This window comes from Nelumbo nucifera, chromosome 6 (assembly GCF_055504915.1).
Source record: "Nelumbo nucifera cultivar China Antique chromosome 6, China Antique-T2T, whole genome shotgun sequence".
Lineage (NCBI taxonomy): Eukaryota > Viridiplantae > Streptophyta > Magnoliopsida > Proteales > Nelumbonaceae > Nelumbo > Nelumbo nucifera.
In genome coordinates, this window is record NC_142654.1 from 31,718,133 (window position 1) to 31,729,659 (window position 11,527).

The window sequence follows — 11,527 nt, forward strand, 5'->3', positions numbered from 1 at the left end:
CAATGTGGCTTTGAGAGCCATACAAACAAGCCAACTCGTTGGGGTTATAGCCATCTCAATTTCATAATATCCCAATTAGTAGTTAAGATAATCTAACTTAATACAAGGGTATGTTTGGTTGATCTTTTAATCCAAAGAATCACTATTTAAAGAATGATTTTAGAGCTCTGAGTAATGCAAGTTAGCATATTGCAAACTATGATTAACTACCTAGGTTCACTGTGATAATGTTTTTTATTTTCCTGCTTCTTTTTCTTTGACTATCAGACATGAGGGCATCATCACACATTGAAAGACGTTCGTGGATTGTCGATGCCTTCTTTCAATCCTTAGTGTCTTCATTACTCTTATTATGGTTGAAGTACTACATACTATGTGAGCATCTGAGAACAAGAGAAGTTAGGAGCATAGGGAAAAAAGTTTCTAAAGAGGATTTTTAATAGCAAGAATTCATGCTTTTCACAAATCAGGATGAGGAGAAGATGCTTTGATTCACTGTGTTGATTTACTAGACTACATTGTCACCTCACACCAACCCCCTATTTGAATGTGGAGCAAGTTGCAATGTTCCTTCACACTATTGGTTACAACATGTAGAGTTGTACAATCTACATTAGAAACTAACGCACCATTAAAAATCAGACACGACACTCGATTCATGCCATACTTCAAGGTATTGCTAACAAATGAAGATTTCAATTCAATCCATTACCCACTATAACACAAATTTAGTTGATGTAGGACTAGATGAGTGCTATTGATTGAACTCACATCCCATACAAGGTGTTTGTTGAAGAGCAAGCTAGATTTCATGGTAGGAAAGGGAAAACTACACAAAGTGTGGTAGTTGCAGTCATATTTGACTTGAAATTTACATATGATTGGTAGATTGGGAGGGGTCATTTACAATGCAATGGTCCTATATGATTCCTTGTGGAGAGAATCTAATCTTAACATGCCTAAAGGTAATCTGCACGAATTATTTTTACCTTCATATTACCACTACATCAATTGATTCATCCATGAACTGTTTTTTTTTATTAATCTCTTCAATGTGAACGCAGGAAAATACTATCTCATATATGTGGGGTATAGAAATAAGCCAGGATTTTTATTTCCTTATCGGAACACATGGTACCACCTCAATAAGATTTAAGGTTGGATGCCTAAATCCCCAAGAGAAATCTTTAACCATAGGCATTTCTTATAAAGAAATGTAGTGGAATGTGTGTTTGAGATGCATTTGAGATGGTAATCAAGGTTTTGTACCAAACATCATCTTACAGATTCTCTATATGAGAATTCTTAGAATCCACTCTTTTTTGAATGGATTCTAAGAATTTAAATGTAGAGAATTAATGCCAAAAAGGGCCTTACAAATTTACTTTTTTATTTTTCAAACTTACTTAGAACTATTTAATATTATGTAATGTAATATATAATATAGTCGGGATTGGAGTCAAGGTGGAGTGGAGAAATACCACTCCTACTCATCTCAGTCCCTAGAGTTTTGGGTTTCCTCGAACCCCGATTAGTGGTTCTAGAGAATGATTACTAGGAATGGTGTAAGGAAAAGATACACAAGGCTCAGCTATTGGCCACATGGTAGACTAGAGGGGAAGCCCCTATCAGTGTCATGTCCAATAATTTCTTAGTTGGAACGTAGTAAACAAATCCGATGAAGTGATGTAATGGACAAATCATTATCAAGTAGAGATATAAACTCCTAATATAAAGAATAGGATGTGTACACAGAAGCCAATCTATATGGAAGCAAAGAAATTGCTTAGTACATTTGGGTTTGGATGGAATGAAGCTAGAAACCAGATACAAACAAACTCATAGGTTTGTGAGTACTTACATGTAAACTGATATAACTTGATTATCGTGATCTCTAGCAGTGGTGTTATCACAATAAAATCATTATTCTCAATGCAGGCAAACCCACTTGCAGATGTTGAAAGAAGACAAATCATGGAGATTACAATGAGTGCAGGTGGTATTTGCCAATGACTAAATGATTACATAATCAGTTTTTGGACAAGTATAAGTCCATGGACAATGTTAGGTGTAAGGTTTGGACAGGTATAGGGCTATGGATAATGTTGGGTGTAGGTTTAGGACAATTCTAAGTCCATAGACAAGTCTAGGTTCATGTTTGAAAAAGTACCAAGTCCATGGAAAACTTTGAGTAGAAATTTTGTAAAGATCTAGATCCCTTGACTTGGTTGGATGCTGGTTTGGACAAGTCAGTCCATGCACAAGTCTACATTCATGTTTGGACAAGTATAAGTCCATGGGCAACAGTTCAAGTTTTGTAGAGGTCCAGATCCCTTGACATGGGTGGGTGTAGGTTTGGACAAGTCCAAGTCCATGGACAACTCTAGGTTAACGTTCTGGATGGGTCTAAGTCCATGAAGAGGTTTGCATTCAAGTTTTGGACATGTATAGGGTGATGGACAAGGGTCACTTTGTTTTATTTTAATCATTTTCACAATTATCATCTTTTCCATTTTCCATATCTTATCACTTTGTTCTTTCCTTGGAGTGTGTTGATCCTTTTTTGGGTTAGCTCTTTCATTTTAGAATTTAGTTAGAAGCCTTACTACGTACCCCAATGTTATTCTACATCATTATTACCTTTTAAATTCTCTCTTCTACTTTCTTTCCTACATTTCTTTCAATGGTCATTTTTATGGAGCAAATCTCCATCACTTATCTTAATGTCTAATTTGCAGCATTTTATGAGTTTATTAATTATTTTTTTTAATCTGATGGAGGGTGATTTGACCCAACCTCGTAGCACAGGGACATGTGTGCATGACCTACCTCGACGAACAACTCAACCTAACAACGCAATTGTGACTCGACAGGAGGGACCCGCCGAGTCCAACATTGGCCACTCGGCAGGTTAAATGACTCGCTGGGGACTAGCACCCGACCAACCTTGACTCCCACCAAGTGTGGGAGATCCCGAACCACTCTCAGGTCCCAAACTCCTCTCAGGGCCCGAGCTCCTCCTAAGGGGCCCCGAGCTCTCCCTTCCTAAGAAGGAAGCACCCCGGTTTTTGGCTAAGTGTCCCGAGGGAGAAACACCTCGGGGCAGCACCGTCGAGTCTCCTGTTCGAACTTGCTTAAGGCCTGCCTCCAGTGTGGGCACCTCGGTGCAAGGCAAACCTACCCCAGATGGTTCGGCGTACAATAGCTTGGCAGGCTGCAGGGAGATCTGCCTAACATCCGTGCCTGCCTGACATCTGTACCTACCGGATCCGATGGCAGGGCTCGGATCCCTTACCAGGCGGCGTTTTGCTTGTCGTCTCTAAAAAGCATGGCACGTCTATCGAGTCCATACCTTGCAATAGCAGCCTGTAGCAGCAACCTGCACCTGCCACACCTGCTTTGGCAGTAACGGCTAGGGCAATGGCGGTTATGCCAGATGTGACCGAGCTCCGATATAAAAGAACCCCAACCCCCACGAAGCAAAGGTATTGAAGCTAGCACTTTCAGCACTCTTAACTCTTTGTATCTTCTTTGAGTTTTCCCCAGAGTTCTAACTTAGCCATCGAAGTGTTCCCTCCGGGAGAGCCCCCCGGGACCCTTCACCTTCTTCTTCCTCTAAGGTGTCATCATCCATCACAGCTAGGAGCCAACTCTCAGCCAGGTAGGAGTGCCCAGATTGTGCAGCATCATTTGGCGCCATTTGTGGGAACGCTTCAAAAGGCCTTCCTCTAACTTCTGTGAAACTTCCCTCAAAGAACTCATAATCACCATGGCTTCCTCCAGCAACTCCAGACGCCGGAACACCCCAGAGGAACAACTCCAGCTACCCACTGTCTGCACCGGGCAGTTCACTGCCACCCTCTCTGTGGACGGGGTACCTAGTCTGAATGTGCCCCTAACGGTGGCACCCGTGACCGTTCCATTACCCTCTACCATTGGAACAACCTTTGCTGAACCCACCATCCTCCCTCCGATGGCCAGCCAAGGTCAGTTTAAAGACCTGATTCAGTGCATGCGAGCCATGCAGGCCCAAATGCAACAATTCCAACAACTTCAATTCCACAAGGAGAAAGTGTTCCACCAAGTGTCCCAGTATCAGTATCAGCAACAAATTCCTTCACTCCCTCCCCAACATCCGGCTACACAGCCGACCGAGCCTCACCACCGTAGTGAATTCCCTTCCCGCCAAGGAGAGACCTCGGCATCGTCTCATGGAAGGAAGGAAAGGCTCCCTACCCTCGTCTCGCGGCCTGCAGTCAGGACGGGGGCCTCCTAGTCGGCCAAGCCGGTGTCACCTCAGCATTTGCAGTTCGAACCTCTGCTTGTAGAGAATCGGTTCGAAGGGCTAGTCGACGACCTAGAACAGGGTCCCTCTGTTCGCAGCTACCGACAGTCGTCCCTGCCTCCCCCTGGGCCCATCAAGCTCGGTAACACCGAGGCCAACAACACCAACGCCGAGCCGGCCAAGAAGCAGCGGAGACGTCGCCGAGCTCACCGAACTGCCACCTCCCACAATCTGCCCGAGCTTAGAGGCAAAGTGGAAGCAAGTTCGGGAGAGGTAAAAGCTACACCACTTCTCTCGGTCCCCTCCCCTCTATCCCCGGAGCTCCTCGTTGTCCCCATGCCAAGGGACTTCAAGCTCCCCTCGTTGGACAAGTACAATGGGTCCTTTGACTCCAACAATCACGTCGACGCCTTCCAGTCCCAGATGCATCTGGCCAAGGTGAGTGAGTCTTGCATGTCCATGGCCTTCTCCACTATTTTCAAGGGAGTAGCCCGCACTTGGTACCGAAACCTCGCACCGGGTTCAATAAGGAGTTAGGCGCAGTTCGTGCAGGTCTTCACCTCCCACTTCATCACTAGTAAGAGGTGCCCGAAGATCCAAGAAAGCCTCCTCAACATAGTCCAGAGGGAAGGAGAGTCCATTCGGAACTACATCAAGCGGTTTAATGACGCTTGCTTGCAGATATCCGACCTAGACCCTATAGTTCGGCTCACTGCGGCCAAGGAGGGCATTATCCACAAAGAGTTCAGGTGGCACGTGGTGGTCAACCAACCCAAAACCGTGACCGAGTTCCTCGAATTAGCAAATCAGTTCATAGGGACAAAGGAGGAGATCAACCAGAAGGGTGAACAGGCCCTAGAAAAAAGAAAAAGGGAACCGGAGCCTCAAGCTCCAAGTGACAGCAAGAAGAATAAGGACCTAGCTCGGGGGGCAAAGCCAATTCAGCCTTTCTGAGCTCTGACAGCAGAAAGGGATTATACGCCCCTCAACATGAAACGGGCCAAGATCCTCATGGCAACCAAGGACACCCCATATGTGAAATAGCCACCTCGGCTTAAGGTCAATCCCAATGTTAGGAACAAAAACTTGTATTGTAGTTTCATAGAGATCACGGTCATAGTACCGAAAATTGTAAGAATCTCCGCGACGAGATAAAAGAACTTTTCCGTCATGGATATTTGAGAAATTTTGTACAACATAATAATAGTAATAAAGCAACTCGACACGGGGAGTAGAGTAAGGAAACTCCTGAGTCCAACAGACAAGCAGAGGAACCACAAAGGCAACCTCTGACGAGATACCAGTCCAGGGGACCATCCATGTAATTGTCAGAGAATCAATCATCGTAGGCTACACCTTAGCAGCAGCTCGATCATCAACCCGCGAGGCCGCCGGGGAAAACCCCCCGAAGCGGCCCAAGATGGAGGAATCAATCTTCTTCACCGAAGACGATGCGCGAGGGATCCATTATCCCCATGATGATGCATTCGTCATAAAGATCAAAATCAATGACTTCGATGTCAAACGCGTCCTAGTCGATTCGAGCAGCTTGGTAGATATTCTCTTCAAGACGGCCTTCGATCAGCTACAGCTCCAGGAAAACGACCTAAAACCCGCAAACACTCCACTCGTGGGATTCAACGGTGAGGAGGTCAAGCCTTTGGGGTCGGGGTGACACGAGGTCATCGGCTCAAATCCCGCAAATGCTACGTAACCGCCCTACAGACTTCGAGGTAGTCACTATTAATGTATGTTTTAGTGACAATCATTTTATAACCGTTGTTAAAATATGATATAGTAACGAATATGCCCATCATTATAGACAAGTGTATAATAGTAACAACCACTTTTGTCACTATTATCATATCAAAAACTTTTGATAAAAGTTTTAATAACATTTTTAAATCATTACTAAATCCAAAATCCTTCCCATATTGACGATTTAGGACCATCACTACAAATTATCAAAACGTCACTAAATGTATGCTTATAGTAAAGACCTTCAATCCGTCACTATGCCACTTTTATAAAGCAAGGTGAACACTGTTATATGTATTTTTTATATTGAATTTTGTTTATCGCAATGGTCATTTATTTAAATTAATAAAACCTCTAATTTATCCATTTGCACATAAATTTTTATTAAAAGATATTATAAAAGATAATTACATCTCAAGTAAAATTTACATGAAGCTATGTGTTCAATATATATTACAATTTTCAAATTGCTTAACAATACAATCAATAAGTAAAAATTTGATTCAATGTGTCTCGATCCAAAAGATGCAGCCTCTTATGTATTCAACATCCATTACTTGAGAATGATAAACAAAGAGGTCCACCTAAAAATGCAACCAAGAAATGACTTAAGTAAAACTGTTAAGAATAAAAAATAACAGTTTAACAAATGGCCCAAATAAGAGAGCTTAAAACCCCATTGCTGGATAAATCACTAAAAGGCTTTTGGGTTTGATGATTCAATCATTTTTGTATTTTCTAAAATACAAATTTCATAGGCTTTCATAGAGTTGATAACCATTAGAAATGGCCAGAGGAAGGTCCAAAGAATACACATTCACGAAGGTCATAGAAATAAATTGCTAATGGAATGTGGCATGTTGTCTACTTTTAAGGAAGAATAATATTTGTTCATTTTATCTGGTACAAAGAAAAAGCCATGGCCTTAGCCTAAAACATGCATGTTAGATGGGCTATTCCACAACAATCTGTTCAATCACTACCTTTCCTAATAAACCAGGACCTAAGTACTAGACTTAACCTGTCAAATGCACTCATGAATCTAAACTGAAATTGATCATAAGGGAGAAATTAGCATCAGGTAGCATTTCGAAGCTTCAATTTCTTTGAATTCCATGCCAATCAACAATTCAGATCTAAAGGCTATATTCTCAACACTTAAGGATTCAACTTTCATTGCAAGTTCATCAGTCTCTTCCTAAAATAAATGAGTAAACAATAAGTATAGACCCATCCACTTACATAGGGATAGCCAACTTCAAAGGGAGAAAGCATCAGTACATAGAGAACATGTCAATAATGTTTTCTTGGGTCCAACACATTAAACCCATATCAGATTTTAGCACTCACACCAGTATCCTTATCCACATGACATATAGAGCATGACAATAAGTTTTGCTTCACATAAATGAGACAAGTGGCATGGAGAAGAAAAAATCATCTAAATGTTGAAGGGAAATATAAGCAAACAATACCTGCACCTAGAGTTCAAAAGGAATAGTAGTTGTATTGGCTTTTGCTTTCCCATTAAGGAAACCTCTAAGCTCCAATGCTGGGGTTATGCTGGATACAGAAGTTGTTCCGATATGATTGTTTTTCATCTAACATTGGTATTAGCTCCACTAGAGATATGTTCACCCATGCAGCAGGCATGACACTTGACTATATTTCAACTTTCCTATCTATCCATATTTGCTACAAAGGTTGAAAGTTGTAAAGAAACAAGGTTTCCTTGTCAAGATTTAAACCAAAATTCAATCCAAAACAAATCCCAAGTGATGGATCATATTTTTCAAATTAGAGAGACCTTTGTAATTTGGTGCTGATCAACCAGCGTTTCCTTGAGTCCCTTTTAGTGGGTAAAATAGTATCTGACACATCATTTCACTGGTGGATAGGATGCAATTGGCTTATAATTAACCATAGGAGAGATGCCAAATCTATTGAGTTGCTTGAAAATATTCTTAGATGGAATGTTGAATTTTTCTTTCCAAAATCAATATCAGACACATCTCTATAGGTAAACACCTTTTCCATTGATTTGAAGACAATATGAAAACTCCTTCAAATGTCCCCACTTAGACTGATAAAGATTACCTGTAGAGATTCTAACAACTTTTGTCCATATCAAATGACAGGACTGATGTTACAGATATGAAGAATATATAATTTGGCATCCTCGACAGTGTTGAGAACATGATAACATCTAAGTTGCTAGAAAAATCTACTGTAAAAAGAAATATAAAATTATGAATATATTGTATGAAATAAAATTTACTTGAAAGACAAATATTTATTAGAAAAAATAAAACCTGTAAGATCACATGCATTCTAGAAAGCGTAAGTCTCTATAGCATCCAACCCACCATCCTCTGCTTTTCTTATTAAATCTAGCCATGTTTGCATTAACCATAAACAAATAGTAACATTGAAAACCTCCACTGAAATACCTCTCTACCATCAAATCATATATATCGGGCTCTATATCGTCAGTAATCTTAAATGCTACTTTGATAGTCAAAATATAGTCCATCTAGTAGACTATTTTTGGAAAAAAAAAACCAATAATGATTTTAATAAGAAATGGTTTCTTTGGTTGCTCGCTTCAGTCAAATATATGCTACAAGCTCATCATAATATCCAAAAAGAAATATTGGTTGTTTGCTTCAATAATAAAGATAGATTATTGAAGGTAATATTATAACAATATTATATGTGAAATTGGAAACAGTATCAAAAGAAAGGGAGAAAAGGTAGCAGGGGGGCTCTTATTTCATTTCTAATGACAAATACTTTCATACAGATAGGAGCAATACAAGAAGAAGAAGACGGCATGATATGATAGAGAGAACGCAGAATTAGCAACTCTCCCTGATCCTACCATATTAGTTGAAGGTCTAGATAAGATCTAGACAGAGAGATGCTAGTATTTAATTGGTGAAACAGTTTTTGGTTTTATTTAGAAAATAATTTTATCTTTATAACCAATAGAAAGATGCTTTTCAAAAGACATGTTCCTGATATAGATGACTATTATTTAGTTGGAATAAATACCAAAAGATTTCAAACATCCTTTAAAGCTTTCATGGAATGGATCCGTATATTCATACCAATCCACATTAAATGGATTCTGTGGGTTCATACCACGGAAAGGCAGGCTCACCTTGTGCACCATGTCAAATTAGAAATTCAAGACTATTGGGTTCAGCTTTAAAAACAAGAAATACACTATCCAACCAAAAATTCAAGACTATTGGAACTCTAACTCAAATGCCACTATTCACAGTACGGTGATTTATCAATCAGCTGGTGTGTACTATTTAAACTTTAAATCAGCTACCTAAAATTCAAATCAGTTGAGGATAAATGTATACTATTTCATAAAGACAATCTAATTCACAACATTTCTTGTGAAAGCAATTTTTTCAAGCCAAATTCCACCCAGATTGAGGCATTCCATTGGGAGGTAGTTCATTTGTTTATGAGATGCATTAGAAAAAGTAGACTTAGATGGCCCCATATCCTATAGATGCATTTGTAAGTTAACATATAAAATCACTTTTTATTTGCTAATATCCTACCCATTCATTAGTAGAATTTTGAAGCATTTCTTTGCTTTGTTGGAGCCAACTTGACACCCCAATAGGACACAAGCATCCCTTCTCCCCCTGCCCACCCCCTGAGAGAGGAAGATAGATATGGTCTTAATAAAGGTGCATCAGTGCTGCTATCTTTGACCTGTTTGGGGAAAAACAACATAATGATAAGGTCTTATTTGAGATGCTAAGCATTTCTGTCACTGTTGGAGGTTTTGGGGCCCTATTGCCAACTAGGGGTTTGCCACTGCTATATGTTCCAATATAGCAATCCCTTTCCTTTTTGTTATGATATAGGTGTATTGCAGTTTTTAGTTACACAATTATGTATAATTGATTGTAAAATTAATAAAACTGGTCTAGCCTGGAAAACTAGGAACGAATTCTATCATTCCCAGGAGGATATAATCTGAATATCTCCTAGAAAACTAAAAAATAGGAACTCCTAGCCAACGTCAACAAATTGTATGCAAGTTACACAATTATTATACTAGAACACAGTGAAGCAGAAATGAAGAATAAGCAACTAAAGTCAATGGAATTCATGAATGTAAAATAATTAAACACTTCCTCAAAAATCAAATTATAATTATAGAAGTGCAGTCTCGAAAAAATCTCAACTAAACAACAAATTCAAGCACACACAAAGCTATTATAATAGCACCAAACCATCATTATTGTAATCGAATCTCATTTCAATAAACATCAATTGAGGAAAAGCCGTTTTCAAATTCAAGAAATGAATTTTGGGCAGACAATTCACTCTATACGAAACCCTAACTTCAACTAAAACCGTATAGAATCTTAATTAGCTTTCTTTTTGGAGTGAAAGAGAAGAAAAGGAGGTACCTCGAGAAGCTTTGGTTTCGATATGGAGATTTTAACTTAACAGTAGGGAATGAGTGATAAGGTATATCTGAAGAAGTGAAGAAGATTGAAGGATGAGAAAAACAACGCCAAAACCTTGCACAGGAAGCATAGATTTAATTCTTAACTAGGAAGGATATAGATTTTGACGTGTTTTGTACATTCAATCCACCATTTTTTCCTTCAAAATTGCAAGAATCAACCACCCACGACATACAGAATAGGGAGAGATTTTTACCTTAGTATGTATGGATGAGAGGCAATTGGAGTAACTGGAATATTAACCCATGCCTTGAGGTCGATGTGATTGGTTTGTGTCGTCTGGTGGAGAGCAAAGACAACCAAACCAGTGAGGGGCAATCCGAGAGTGAGAGAGAGTTTCACCTGATGATGCTAGCGTCATTGGTTGAGTGTTGTTGGGTGGTGAGAAGGTCGAGAGAGAGAGAGAGAGATGGAGATACAGAGAGGGCGGGAAATAGAAAAGGGTATATGTGAAGGAGGAGAAAAGGGTTTTATGTTTGTTGCATATTCAAACCAAACACTATAATTTTCCTTGCATATCGAGAGGGAAAGTGAAGGGTCAAGGAGGCGGTAGATTTTGATTGTTTTAAAATAAAAGTTTTACCGCCGGGGCTATGGAGCGGGAGATTCACTTGCAACCAAAAACAAAAACAAAAGTTTTTTATTAATTAATCTTACATATTATCTAATCATTTTTTAAACATACTTTAAGTGGATATTAAATTATAGTTAAATTTGATTTTAAATTTTAATTTTATTAATCATAGTTTTATTTTGAAATGAAAAGTTTATTAACTAATTATAAATGGCATTCTAAATTTAACAAATTTAAATATATTAATTAATACATAACAAATTTATTAATTAATTTAAATCGATATAAAATAGATTTTAATTTTTACCAATTAGTTTAAATTTTTCCATTTATATAATCTTTTTAAATATAATTTAAATAAATAAAAATAAAAATTAATTGGAATTTTAAACCAATATTTATATA

General features: G+C 38.9%; 1 long non-coding RNA gene across 1 annotated transcript; it reads right to left on the minus strand.

Moving 5' to 3' along the window:
* Positions 1-6,227: 6,227 nt before the first annotated feature.
* On the minus strand, positions 6,228-11,085 carry LOC104598401 (uncharacterized). Its single transcript, XR_735376.3, has 3 exons — positions 10,745-11,085; positions 10,489-10,555; positions 6,228-6,627 (listed from the first exon to the last, which is right to left on the minus strand). It is a non-coding gene; the product is annotated as an uncharacterized LOC104598401 (long non-coding RNA).
* Positions 11,086-11,527: the final 442 nt, after the last annotated feature.